We start from the raw sequence: 12,647 nt of genomic DNA, 5'->3' as shown, positions 1-12,647 counted from the left end.
AACAAACGACCGCCTAATTTTACACAAAGCCTCTCAAACGACGCCATTTCACCTAATACACTGACATCACAGATTTACTCAACTCAAGAACATTTGCCCGAAGCAGCCGCACGCGTTTTTGGGGAGAAACAGAAGTAGGACTTTGCTTAGGAAATGAGCCGGGGGAGCTTGTTTGGTCTTCTACGTCCTTGCACTTGCATGTTGCTGTTGCTTGATACATGTGTGTTTGTCTTGGATTGTGCAAACATGGGAGGAACATGTCGGAGGTAATTATAGAGGGAAATTGGGCGGAAAATTACACTCACGTAAAGAACTTATTGTTGCTGCAACAAAGAAAAAATATTGTTGCTTACCCGGCGCCTCCACCATTTTCGTGAAATGAGTTTTCTTTATTTAAGGAAGATTTGTGCCAATAAGACATGTATTTTATATCAAATCTTTAAAGTTTGATAATGCCTTTTCTCCGCATCCTTAGTTAATTTTTCTTGGTCGACTTCCGACTTGCAACTCCTAAATATAAAATAATAGCGTCTCGAGCACCCCAGCAGCTGTTCTCGACCCCCTTTGAGCATCTCCAAGCAAGACGCCAACCATCGTCAATAAATATTTATTGGATGTTTTCGGTAGTAGCGCCAGCTCGGTAATAATAGTAATAATGCCCTCGTGCATAAATCTGCACCTCGCCCCTCCCAATAAAAACTCACGAAAGCAATAAAAAAGTTAGAAACTACGAACGAAACATCGCCATCATAATACGTCGAAAGATAGCAATTTTTGTCAACAGACTCATAAATGAAACCGTCGACGAACGCCCTAATAAAAATCTCTCCCGTAATGTCTTCACGTGAAATCGCACATCCACTAAAAAGTTAACACCTACTTCTTTTACTTATTCGGGATTTTCACCTAGAACGAAAGGCGCAATAAAAAATATTCCCCGCTTTCATTCTGTTTTATTATCTTTATATTGCATTGTTTTATCGTGGAGTAAAATCGACGGGTTATCGCAAAAATTTAATGCGTGTAATTAGGGGAGGTTCCGAGTAACATAATCGCGAGGGATGATCCCAACACAGATCAATTAGTCGAGGCTGCCACGAAAACATTTGTTCAGCCACGCAGTATATCAGCAATAACAACAACGCCGCCATTAATTTTAATTAGGGGTTGCTTCGCGATCATCACCTATCATCACTATTATTAATAACAAGAGATGAAAGACGGACATAATCAATCTTGAATTAAAAATTAATGTGGATGAAAAGAAACCAATTTTACAATCTTTCTTTAAGGGAGATGAAAGGTTTTATTGAAGGATTAAACGCCGGAATCATCTCTCGTAAAATAGGGGTTGAAATTTTTGAGTGGATTGAACGAAAATAAACATTTATTGGCAAATTTTTTATGTTCAATGTATGAATCAAAATGGTGGAATCGCGGGGTTAATTACAGTTGAGGACGTCGGACAACAAAAAATTAATTTGCAGCGAAATTTTAAATACATTTTATGTTTATTCTGGGTATTGGCACTTTTGACAAATTAGATCTTCATAAATGTTGACTTTTTTTAAGCAATTTAGCAAAATAATAAAAGTATCAAAATAGTAAATTTCCAATTTTTTTTCCAATAATACCAATTCGGCTAAAGTTACAAGTTGAATAAAAACTAGAATCTAAACATTTTTTTTTCCAGAATTATGCAATTTAGCACAATTAACAAAAAAACTAACATAACCTAATTTCGTTCTAACAATGCCAATATTATCAAACTATTTTTGTATTGGAATTAAAAATTTCTAAAGAATTTTTTTTTCTTTTAAAATTGTGTTTACAATTAATAAATGTGGCAAAAATTAATAATTTTCCAAATTTCGTTCTAATTATGCTAAAATTGCGAAAAATAAAATAGAAATAATAGAAGGTTTAATATTTTTAAAACTTTTGGTTATTGTAGAAATAAATTTTTTTTAAATTTTTCGATTTTGTTCTACTATTATGTATCAGAAATAATATGTAAGTATATTAAAAAATAGTAAAATTTCCAAAATTTCTTCTAATAACGCCAAAATTATCAAAGTTAGAGTTTAATAAAAAAAAAATTTAATTTTTGGTTTGCTATAGAACTGAAAATTTCTAAAATGTTTTCTTGTTGTTCTAAAATTATAAAATTTAGCAGAACTAAGTAATCCAACAAACAGACCAACAAATTTTAATTTTGTTCCAATAATGCCAAAATTACTGAACTTACAGCGTTTAATCGAATTTTTTTTTTTACTTTAGAAATAAAAGTTTCTAAAAAACTTCTGTCTTTTTTAAAATTGTGCAATTTAACACAATCAAAAAATGCGTCAAAGATTATCAATTTTCCAAATTTTGTTCTAATTACGCCGAAATTGCAAGAACAAGAACGTTTAATAGAAACAAACTATTGAAAACCTTTGTTTTATTGTAGAAATAAAAGTTTTTAACAATTTTTGTTATTATTCTAAGATTATGCAAATTATGAGAATTAATAAGTAGGTATATCAAGAACTGTAAAATTTCCAAAGTTTGTTGTAATACCGCCAAAATTGCCAGAATTACGACATTTAATCAAATCTTTTTGAAATATTTGGTTCGTTCTAGAAATAAAAATTTCTAAAAAAAATTTTTTTTGTCTTACAATTATGCAACTTAAGTGAATTGATAAGTGTATCAAAAATAGTAAGATCTCCAAATTTTGTTCTAATAATTCCAAAATTGCCGAAGTTACAGAATTTTATAGTAACTTTTTAACAATTTTGGTTTGTCCTAAATATGAAACTTTCTAAAAATGTTTCATCTTGTTCTAGAGTTATGCAGTTCAGCAGAAATAATAAGTCTAACAAATTAACTGACATCTAAAAATTTCGTTTTAATAATGCCAAAATTACCGCATTTGCTGCGTTTAATAAAGTCTTTTCTAAATTTTTTGTTTACTTTAGAAATAAAAATTTCCACAAAATTTTTTTTCTATATGTACTTCTAAAATTTTGCAATTTAACACAATTAATAAATGTGTCAAAAACTATTAATTCTTCTAATTTCGTTGTTATTATGCCAAAATTGTGGAAATTAGAACGTTTAAGAGAAACTTTTAAAAACTTTAGGTTTGTTATAGAAATAAAATTTTTTAAATTTTTTTATTATTGTTCTAGAATTATTTAATTTAGCAGAATTAATAAATGTATCTAACATACAAGATTTCCAAATTTCGTTCAAATAATGTCAAAATTGCCAAAGTTACGCCGAAAGTTTTTCGAAATAGTTGGTAGGTACGTTGTAAAAATATTTTTTTTTTGTTGGTACATAATAATATTGTAAAACACTAAAAAAAATATCTAAATAATTTTTTCTAAAAACCAAATTTCTGGATCCTGCAAGGAATTGTTATTCCTATTGTTATGATCGGCTTTGTATTTTATTGCCGCCGCTCGCATTTGATACATTCGACTGTGCATTTCCCTGAGCTCGAAGTCAATTTTTCATCAAGCAAACAAATCGCCCAAAACCGCGCCCCCGGGCGTTAACGAGAATCGGAATAATTTGTATCGCCCTCTGGTGGCCATCGAATTAATGTCCTCGTGTCGGCTGCGGTCGTGCAGCTTGTATACTCCCGAAGAGTTTAATTTTGTAGTTTAAAAAGGCAGAGAGATATTAAGCCCCATAAAAAACGATCCCGATCGCCTGTGTTCAAGTTAATAAACCAATAAAGTGATTATTTTATATTGCGTGTTGGCCATACGTTCCGCCGGGGAATCCCGGGGCGCCGCGTCATCGCTGATGTGAAAAGACCATTAAAACTTGTACTCGGCTTTATGGGATCCGAAGCGAAGTAATTTACGTTGAGCACGTGGCGTTCTTTTCGTGATTTGATGTCTTTGTGTGTTGATCATATGTGGAAGGTGGAAGGAAAATTGTGAGGAGTCGGCCGGCGACAGTGGCGCCTCCTTGCTGACCGTATCATTCATCACAGTTGACCATGATGAAGCGATGTCGCTCTCTGCTGACAGTTATATGAACTAGTCAGAATGAGTTTGGACGGAGAGAGGATGTTTCAGATGGCCGCAAATGTCTTGTTTAACCCTCTACCTATTCAAAGAGGATTTTTTTTCTTGTTTCTTGTTAACAGGACCTACGTTTGCTGGGAAGTTTGATATATGGAACGCCGCTTTGTTAACGAAATTTGGACAAAGAAATACGCCAGTTTGGACACAAAGACGAAAGATTAGCGACGCTCTGATTTTGCTTCTAAAACTTATTACTCACAATGGTGGATGCGCCGGGCGAATTTCAATTTTTTCCCTTGGAAGTTTACGGAGTCTCCAGCGAGTTTGGTCCCATAAATCCCAAATATGGTTAATCCGTTCGTTTATATCCTAAACTAACCCGAAATAATAGCGATAATCTCGTCTTAATCTATGGGTACACAATCTACGCTTTAAACGATTTTCCGAGCGTTATAGCTTTGATTTCGCCCATTCATATAATAAATAGCCTCATTTAAAATTTACCTCAAACTTTCCAATTTCTTGAAAATAAAACTTGTTAAAGTTGAAAAACGCGATAAACCAACGGCACTTCCATCATCTCGAAAAACATTCCTTGAAATCCCATCAGCTTAATTAAACACAATCAACTTTAAAAAGCAATAAGACTATGCAAGAACAACTCTGCGCATAATTTCCAATTCAAATAGACAAAAGTTGGCGCAATTCTGCTTTTTCAGCGAAACATCCAACATGCAACCGAGGCGGTAAGCACCGGTTTCTTTTATTATCTGATCGAGAAAGTTCCGTAATCGGTTTGTGCCGTCTCTACAGGGTGTCGTTAAAACAGAAAGTTACAAGAAATCCGCGCATGGAAATATGATCGGATGATGATGAACAAATCGCCTGGAATAAATCAGATTTTTATTCGCCTTGCAGACAATAAACAGACAAATAAATAAAATTCTCCTTCGACTCTATCGAGACTTTTGTTGGGCAAAAAAATGATTTATCGGTTCAAAGCAGCGTTTGGGTTCATTTCGTTCTCGGAATATCACGTCATTAGTAAGATTGATGTTTTCGAGTTGTGTCGATCGAATCAGAGTCGTTCGCTCGGGCACATGCAAACATGGCTAATTCGGCGTGAAGAGAGCTTGACCGAAAAACCAGCGGCGGCGCGGGAATTCGAAACTGGCGCATCCACCATTTTAATCTCGAAAATGCCGCTGGCTGCTCACCCCGTCGTTCTTAACTCTACTGTTTACTTACTTACCCCGACGAACCGTCCCTGGTCGGCTAAAGTTCTTTATAGTTCCTGTTTCCTTCTTGTTAAAGTCGAGGATTGGCTGCATTTTGTTTGACCGCGCCACAAAACATACTCCTGAGTTCCAGGTGAATCTCCGGAAGTGGTTAATCCATTATGTATGTTGCTGAAAGCATCGGGATTTTGTATGCAAATCATTCCGTAACTTATGAATAGGCGGATAGAGCGCAAGTTTACTTACTTCTTGCCTATTAAAGATGGATGCGTGAATTGGGACCAAAAGCTAAACTAGACCACTATTATTAATTACATTAAAGAAATGCACAATGGACAAAACATAATAGGGAAAGAATTGTTGAAAAATGTACTTAATTTTATTAATAGAAAAGCCGACAACTATAAGCGGGAGAATTAAAATGTGAAAAAGGAATTTTAAGAATATACTTTTATGATACCAAAATAAGAATAAATGGATAAAAAACAGGAGTAGAAGAGAACTCACCAAATTGTCTTAAACCAAACCAAATCGTAAAACATCAAAAGTGTATCGCCTAAATAAGCTAAAAACAAATCATAAAGAAAATGTGAATTTAAAAATTAGTTTTAGATGATTTTTTCAAAAATCTTTCAAAATTTTTCAGTCTGCTTAACATCGCGTCGAGACTGGGAATTTGTATAAATTGATCCGTTTTGTTTGAATATTTAAGGTAAATCTTAAGTCATTCTTCAGAACTATGTATTTAGAAGATTTTTTGGAAATTCTTAAAAGTTTTCACAACTCTTTGAGAATTCCTAAGCATTTTTTTTAACCCTTTCTTCACAATCCTTTAAGATTTTGTCTTAGGATTTTTTTAGCAAGTATTCTTATATATTTTTTCCTAAAAATTCTTCTGTTTAGATTAGATTAAAATTAAACATTTTTTATGATTTTTTGAAATGTTTAGATTGTTCAAAATTCTTCAGTATTTTTTGTCTACTGCAGATTTTCCAAAAATTCTGGAAAATATTTAAGATTAACTATCATATTTAAAGATTTCGTAAGATTCTTCAGTATCCTCTTGAAGATTCGTTAGCAAGATTGAAGACTTTTGGAGATTTTATACCGTTTTTAAACGCTTTCAAGAATCTTCAAAATTCATTGGGAGTAAGAGAATTTCGCAACCACGTTAGCTTGCTTAGTGTTGAGCGTGTTCTGATTCGGTTCTCTTTTTGACCACAACCTCAACGGTGCTAACCCTTCGATATTCTTCCTTCTTGCGATCTGTTCTTCTGTCCATCTTGTGCATTGAGGTCTACGGTTGATTTTTTTTGGATGATTTTCCATCTGTTTACTTAACGTTTGCTTCCTTTTGCTAGTCTTGGGATAACCCCAAATTTTCACCTGACAAGGGGTCACCTTCTTGATGACGAAATGTGACGTAGAGCCGAAGAAGCGATAGCAGCCATTCTGGTTCCGGTGGATCACTTACAGTCTAGTCTTTGAGTCATACGGTACTCCAGAGTTTTCCAACTTTTTGAGTTTTGAGAGTGGTTTAGTGGCCTTTTTCCTTGTTTGGTACGTCGGTACGTAGATGGGTCACCAAGGTTTCTGGAGGAGATCTAACAATTACTATATATATAAAACGTGTACAGGCGGAACGCTTCTAATACCGGCGAACGAGTTACGTAGTTTTGCGCGAGTACCTTCATTCACCGATTTTTTCTCGACACTTTCGCCGAGCTTTCCCAAACGTACACTTTCCCGAGATTCCGGTGGTTGTGGTTTGGTCCTTTTCCGATTTTTGCTTTTCGCGTGAGAGACTTTTGAAAGTCGTTTTCGTTCGTCCGCCTTTGCTGACGTGGTAGATGTTTCAAAATGCTATAATGTTCGTGGGGACAAAACCATAACCATTAAGTCGAGAGACTCAGTTATAAACATCTCAAAAGGGTCTGATTTTTTGTACACACAACATGTACGGTAGGAAACATTAGCGGAGATTGATTTATTAATCGAATTCGACTTATTTTTAATACAGGATCTCTTTGACCATCAAGGTGTGTTTTGGGTATGTATGCGTAACTTACACATGAAAATCTTTAAGCATATTTCAAAACTTCAATTTACAAGCGCGAATTCATTATTTAATCACAGATTATTATCATTTGATGGACAAACATTTCTTGATACTCTGTATAAAAAATTTGCATAAATACCAAGTATCTAAGAGGCTATTTTTAAGGATACTTATGCGAAAGTTCAACAGATAAATGAAATGAACGTGACGATTATCGAATTTTATTACGACTCCGTCGATTTTTAATCGTTGATATTAGAGAGACTAAAAATGCGGGAAATCTTTACACAAAAGGAGTAAAAAATAAGAAAATTTCAGAATCTGCTAATTTACTGGTTTAATGCTTTTGTATAGTGAGTTCTGCAATTAAGCCATGAAATCACTATTTGGTACCTGCTGTAACTTGACAGCGAAGCTTCAAATACTACTGTATTTTTTACCTCCTCTGTTGGGATCTGAAGTGGTAAACAAACTGGACCGCCGCTTTCGGGTGACGAAGACTTTATTACTTAAAGCATAATCAAAGAAACGAACGTGTAATCAATTTCGTTTTTTTAAATTTTAATCCATTCCCGACCTACAAAGTCGTACTTTATTATCTCTCGAAACCGTAGCGTATCATTTTTCATTAATTTTTCGCATATTGGGATATTTCTCGAAACAGTTACCGATGGAAATTTTATTCCAAGCGTGTGAATTTGGTACGGGGAGAAGTTACAAAAAAAACATATCTACAAATAAATCCTAACTTATTCTGTTCTGACGATATAAATAAAATATTCTTTATAATTTAATTCTTAATTCTAAATCGACATCACTGCATTCCTGTTCACACAACTAAAACAACGACCATCACACAGCGATAGTCGCGATAAACAAATATGAACTGGACGAAAACAATAAATTAACAAGGGATTAAGAAGTCCTGATGGTCGTTTTATTGTAGTTTAACAAAAAAAGAAAAGGGAACCGTTCATCATAAATAGGTACCCCAAAACGCAAGTACCATTTACGACTCGGCCAACTTATAATCGTTCTAAAGCAGTAAATAGATATTAGACGAGACTAAAAGTGCAAGTGTGTAAAGTTTTGCAGATAGAAATTGGTTTTTATGGTAGGGTCCCATTGTGCCGCAGTTAAGTATGCCAACAATGGAGCAATACCGCAAATATTACCCTGTCATAAATAATATGCTGAAGCGTAATATTAACGCAAAATTTTAAAATTCACCTACTTTGAAAAAATAAGTAACTTTTTGTAATCTTGGATCATTCATACAGTCTGATCTTTGGATATGTGATATGTAGCTACTTTAGACTACCTACTTATATTTATTATTGGTTCTTAATGATCTGATAATGCATTTAGAAATATTAAATATTGTCGTCATTAATCTGTAGCAGAATTTATTGTGACAAATTTTTGCCGTTTCACTTTTATCTGTTGAATGATGGTACCAACCCTTACTATTACAACGTAGCTCGCAGGTAGTACTCTCAGCGTGTAAACAATCCCGGCCCTGTGGAATATCGGAACAATATGATTTATTGTGGGTACGGTCAGCTCTCGGAGGGCTGTGGTAATGACTAGATAATTTTTATTTCGCTGCCATAAATCCAATTTCTATCTGCAAAACTGTATGACTTAATAAGGTACTTATTACACAAAAAGAGTACATCATCTGAGTTAGTTTTGTTATTTATGAGTATTTATAAGTACCGACATCCACTCCACACCCTTTGTCACCAGAAAAAAAACGACCATCAGACAGGGATAGTCGGGTGGCACATTTTACCGATGTTTTTCATCAATAACAAAATCTGCTATTCGGTAAATTGGTACTATTGTGTAGTGAGTTTTAAAGTAATGCCGACAACTGTTCAAGCGGAGATAAGAAGGAGGTATATGAGAATTGGATAAATAAAAGTGACTTTGCTGTTCGCAATTTTGCATACGCTACGCTTCGCCTTGCTACTACAATTTAATTGCTCGACAAAAAGTAGCACTTTTCTGCCGTCTAAAAAAATCTATTTTTTCAAACGTCAAAAATTTGACAGTTTTCACGACCGAACTATTCTATTCTATACTATTCTCGCTCCTTTTGCCCTTTTGCCGACGAGTTTCCAAACTAACAAAGTGGCGGGTTTTCGTCCTCTTCGGCCGTTTGATTTTAGCAAAATCAATTTTTAAATATCGCGGTACGTCGGTCGTCGCGGGGACAAAACCATAACCATAATGTGGAGAGAGTCATAAAGATCTATCACCGTTCCAAAAAAGGGTCTGATTTTTTGTATACATAACAAGTACGGTAGCTGCTTTTTTTCTCGGCACTTATTTCAATCGGTCCGAGCAACGAAGAAAACATCGGCGGAGATTGATTTATTAATCGAGTTCGGCTTATTTTTAATACAGAATCTTTTTGACCGTCAAGGTATGTATGTGTATCTTACACTTGAACATCTGAAAGCATGTTTCGAAACTCCTCTTTACAAGCGCGAATTAATTGTTCATTTGATGAACAAACATTTGTCGACACTCTGTATAAAAAATTTGCATAGATAGCAAGTATCTAACCAGGTCTTTTTTGAAATTTCGACTATCAAAAAATAGATTGCCGTGATTTTATCGAAAGTCAAGGCAGATCTCCACGGTCCACACCCATCCTCACCTGAAAAAACGACCATCAGACAAGCGACTGGTGAATTTTACCGAATTTGCTAATTTACCGGTTTAATGCTTTTGTGAAGTGAGTACTCTAATTAAGCCATAAAATCACTATTTGGTACCTGCTGTAACTGTAACTTGACAGCGGAGCTTCAAGTGTTGCCCGAGTATTATGACCAGTATTTTTTACCTCTTTTCTTGGGATTTGAAGTGGTATAAACAAACTTGACCGCCCTTTCTCGGTGACGAAGACTTTATTACTTAAAGCATAATCAAAGAACCGAACCTGTAGTGAATTTCGTTTTTCTAAATTTTAATCCATTCCCGACCCACTACAACAAAGTCGTACTTTATTATCTCTGGAAACCGTAGCGTATCGAGACAAATACGATTTTTCATTCATTTTTCGCATATTGGGATATTTCTCGAAACAGTTACCGATGGAAATTTTATTGCAAGCGTGTGATTTTGGTACGAGGAGAAGTTACAAAAAAAAATCTTCAAATGAATCCTAACTTATTCTGTTCTGATGATATAAAAAAATATTCTTCATTGTATAATAATGAATGAACGGATAAACAACTCGAAGAAAACAAAAAATTCTCAAGGAGCCTGTTCGGCGCTTATTTTTAATATGTAGTACACAATATTGATACATTTTCAATGCCAAGTAGCAAGCTATTTTTTTCAAAGTGTCAATTCCGACTAAATATCAACAAACAGATTTGCACAATCTTATCGAAAGTCAAAGCAGACGTAAAAAGGATACTATATACTTGCAGTTAACAATATTTCAATAGATAAATTAAATTGACGCGACGAGTTCAAATTTTGGTGAACATTTACGATTCGGTCAAATTTTTAATCGTTGTGAGACAGCAGATATTAGAGGGATTAAACAAATTATGCGAATTTTACCGATGTCTTTAACAATGAGAAAATTTTAGAATCTGCTATTTGGTGGTTTTGTTCTATTGGGTAGTGACTACCCCAATTAAGCCATAAAATCATTATTTGGTACCGACAACTAGAAGTTCATAGCCGAGCTTCGAATGTTGTTCGATTCTTTCGCGGGGTCTGTAGTAATTTGAGAGGAACTGATGGAATTAATGATGTACGATCGAATAAAATAATGTTCATTACGATTGAACTGGTAAACAAATATGAACTCCAAGAAAACAATAAAATAACAAGAGATAAAGAATGCTAAACCTATATAAAAAATGCGATCGGACGTCCTGATAGTCGTTTTATTTTAGTTTAAAAAAAACAGAATCGTTGAACATAAATACCCCAAAACTAAGTACTATTTACGACTCGGCCGATTTTTAATCGTTCTAAAGCAGTAGATATTAGGGAGACTAAAAATGCAAGTATGTATGGCTTAATTGGGGTACTCATTACACAAAAAGAGTAAACCATCACACTACATGATTCTTAATTAGTTTTGTTATTTACGACAAGTATCGAGATCACTCCACACCCTTTCTCACCAGAAAAAACTGACCATCTTGATGGTCGTTTTATTGTAGTTCAACAAAAAAAAAACAGAACCTTTGGACAAACCCCAAACCGTACATCTACAATTACACGATGTTTATACAAAATGTTTAAATACATAAAATATAGTTTACGGTAGCGGCTTCTTTTCTTTGAAAGAATCTCCACTTATTAAAATCAGTCCGAGCTCTGAAAAAAACATAATTTGACATTAATTAATTACGAAACCGTACTCTCAATTTACAAGAAAATACGATTTTTCATGCATGTTTCGGATACAATTATTTGCTTTGGGTGTGCTAAATGAGTTCTTTAGGTCCTTATTTCGGTAAAAAAAAAGAATATTTTGGAAGGTACAGGCGATTTCTGAGTTGGTGTCCTCTAAACCATAAAATGGAGCTGCTGTAAATCAGTAATAATCACATCCTATTTACCCTTTTCTTTTGTGAATGTGGTACGGGTACGACTCTCGATTAAGTGTTTTTCATCTTCGTTCATAACTTATGATAACAGGGGTTGGAAAAGGAAAACAATAAACCACCTAAACGGTATTGATAATAGAACAGCAGTAACAAAACTTATCCAAAAAAGGTTGTCAAGAATAACAGAATTCGCCTTCTGCCTACATTTTCATATAAACATAGAAATAAAATAATACAAAATAAATAGAATATTGAAGTAGCAATGATGTTATCGGGGATAATTGAAGTTACAAAATTTGTTCAATTTTTTGCTGTCGGTTTTGCGTTTGAGAAGGTGTGAGACCTGTCATGGGTTCCAACCATTTTATGACTTAGCGGACACTAACTTAGAAATCGCCTTAATTACTGTGGAATTCTATGAATTGAACTGTCGTCATAAACAAAAATTATCAACAGCGTAGTACTGTTAAATTTTTAATAGCAAAGTCCGTTGGTTATTTTTTTTAAACCTTTCAGTCTGTTTTTTCTCTAATATTTTCAGAAAATTCTTCATTTTGCCATGCGTAGTTATTTGTATCAGAGTTTCAAAAATCAAAAAACAAAAAATATTTTTAAAACTTTCTTTGCTAAATGTTAAATGACAAAATACAATTAAAATTTTACAAAATGGCCCTCGGAATTCTGTAAAACTCGCCTTTTTTGTTTCTTAATCTAACAAATAAACAATTTCAAATTA

This window comes from Gnatocerus cornutus, chromosome 1 (assembly GCF_029298725.1).
Source record: "Gnatocerus cornutus isolate USDA-ARS CGAHR chromosome 1, icGnaCorn1.1, whole genome shotgun sequence".
Taxonomy (NCBI): domain Eukaryota; kingdom Metazoa; phylum Arthropoda; class Insecta; order Coleoptera; family Tenebrionidae; genus Gnatocerus; species Gnatocerus cornutus.
This window is presented reverse-complemented; position numbering follows the sequence as displayed.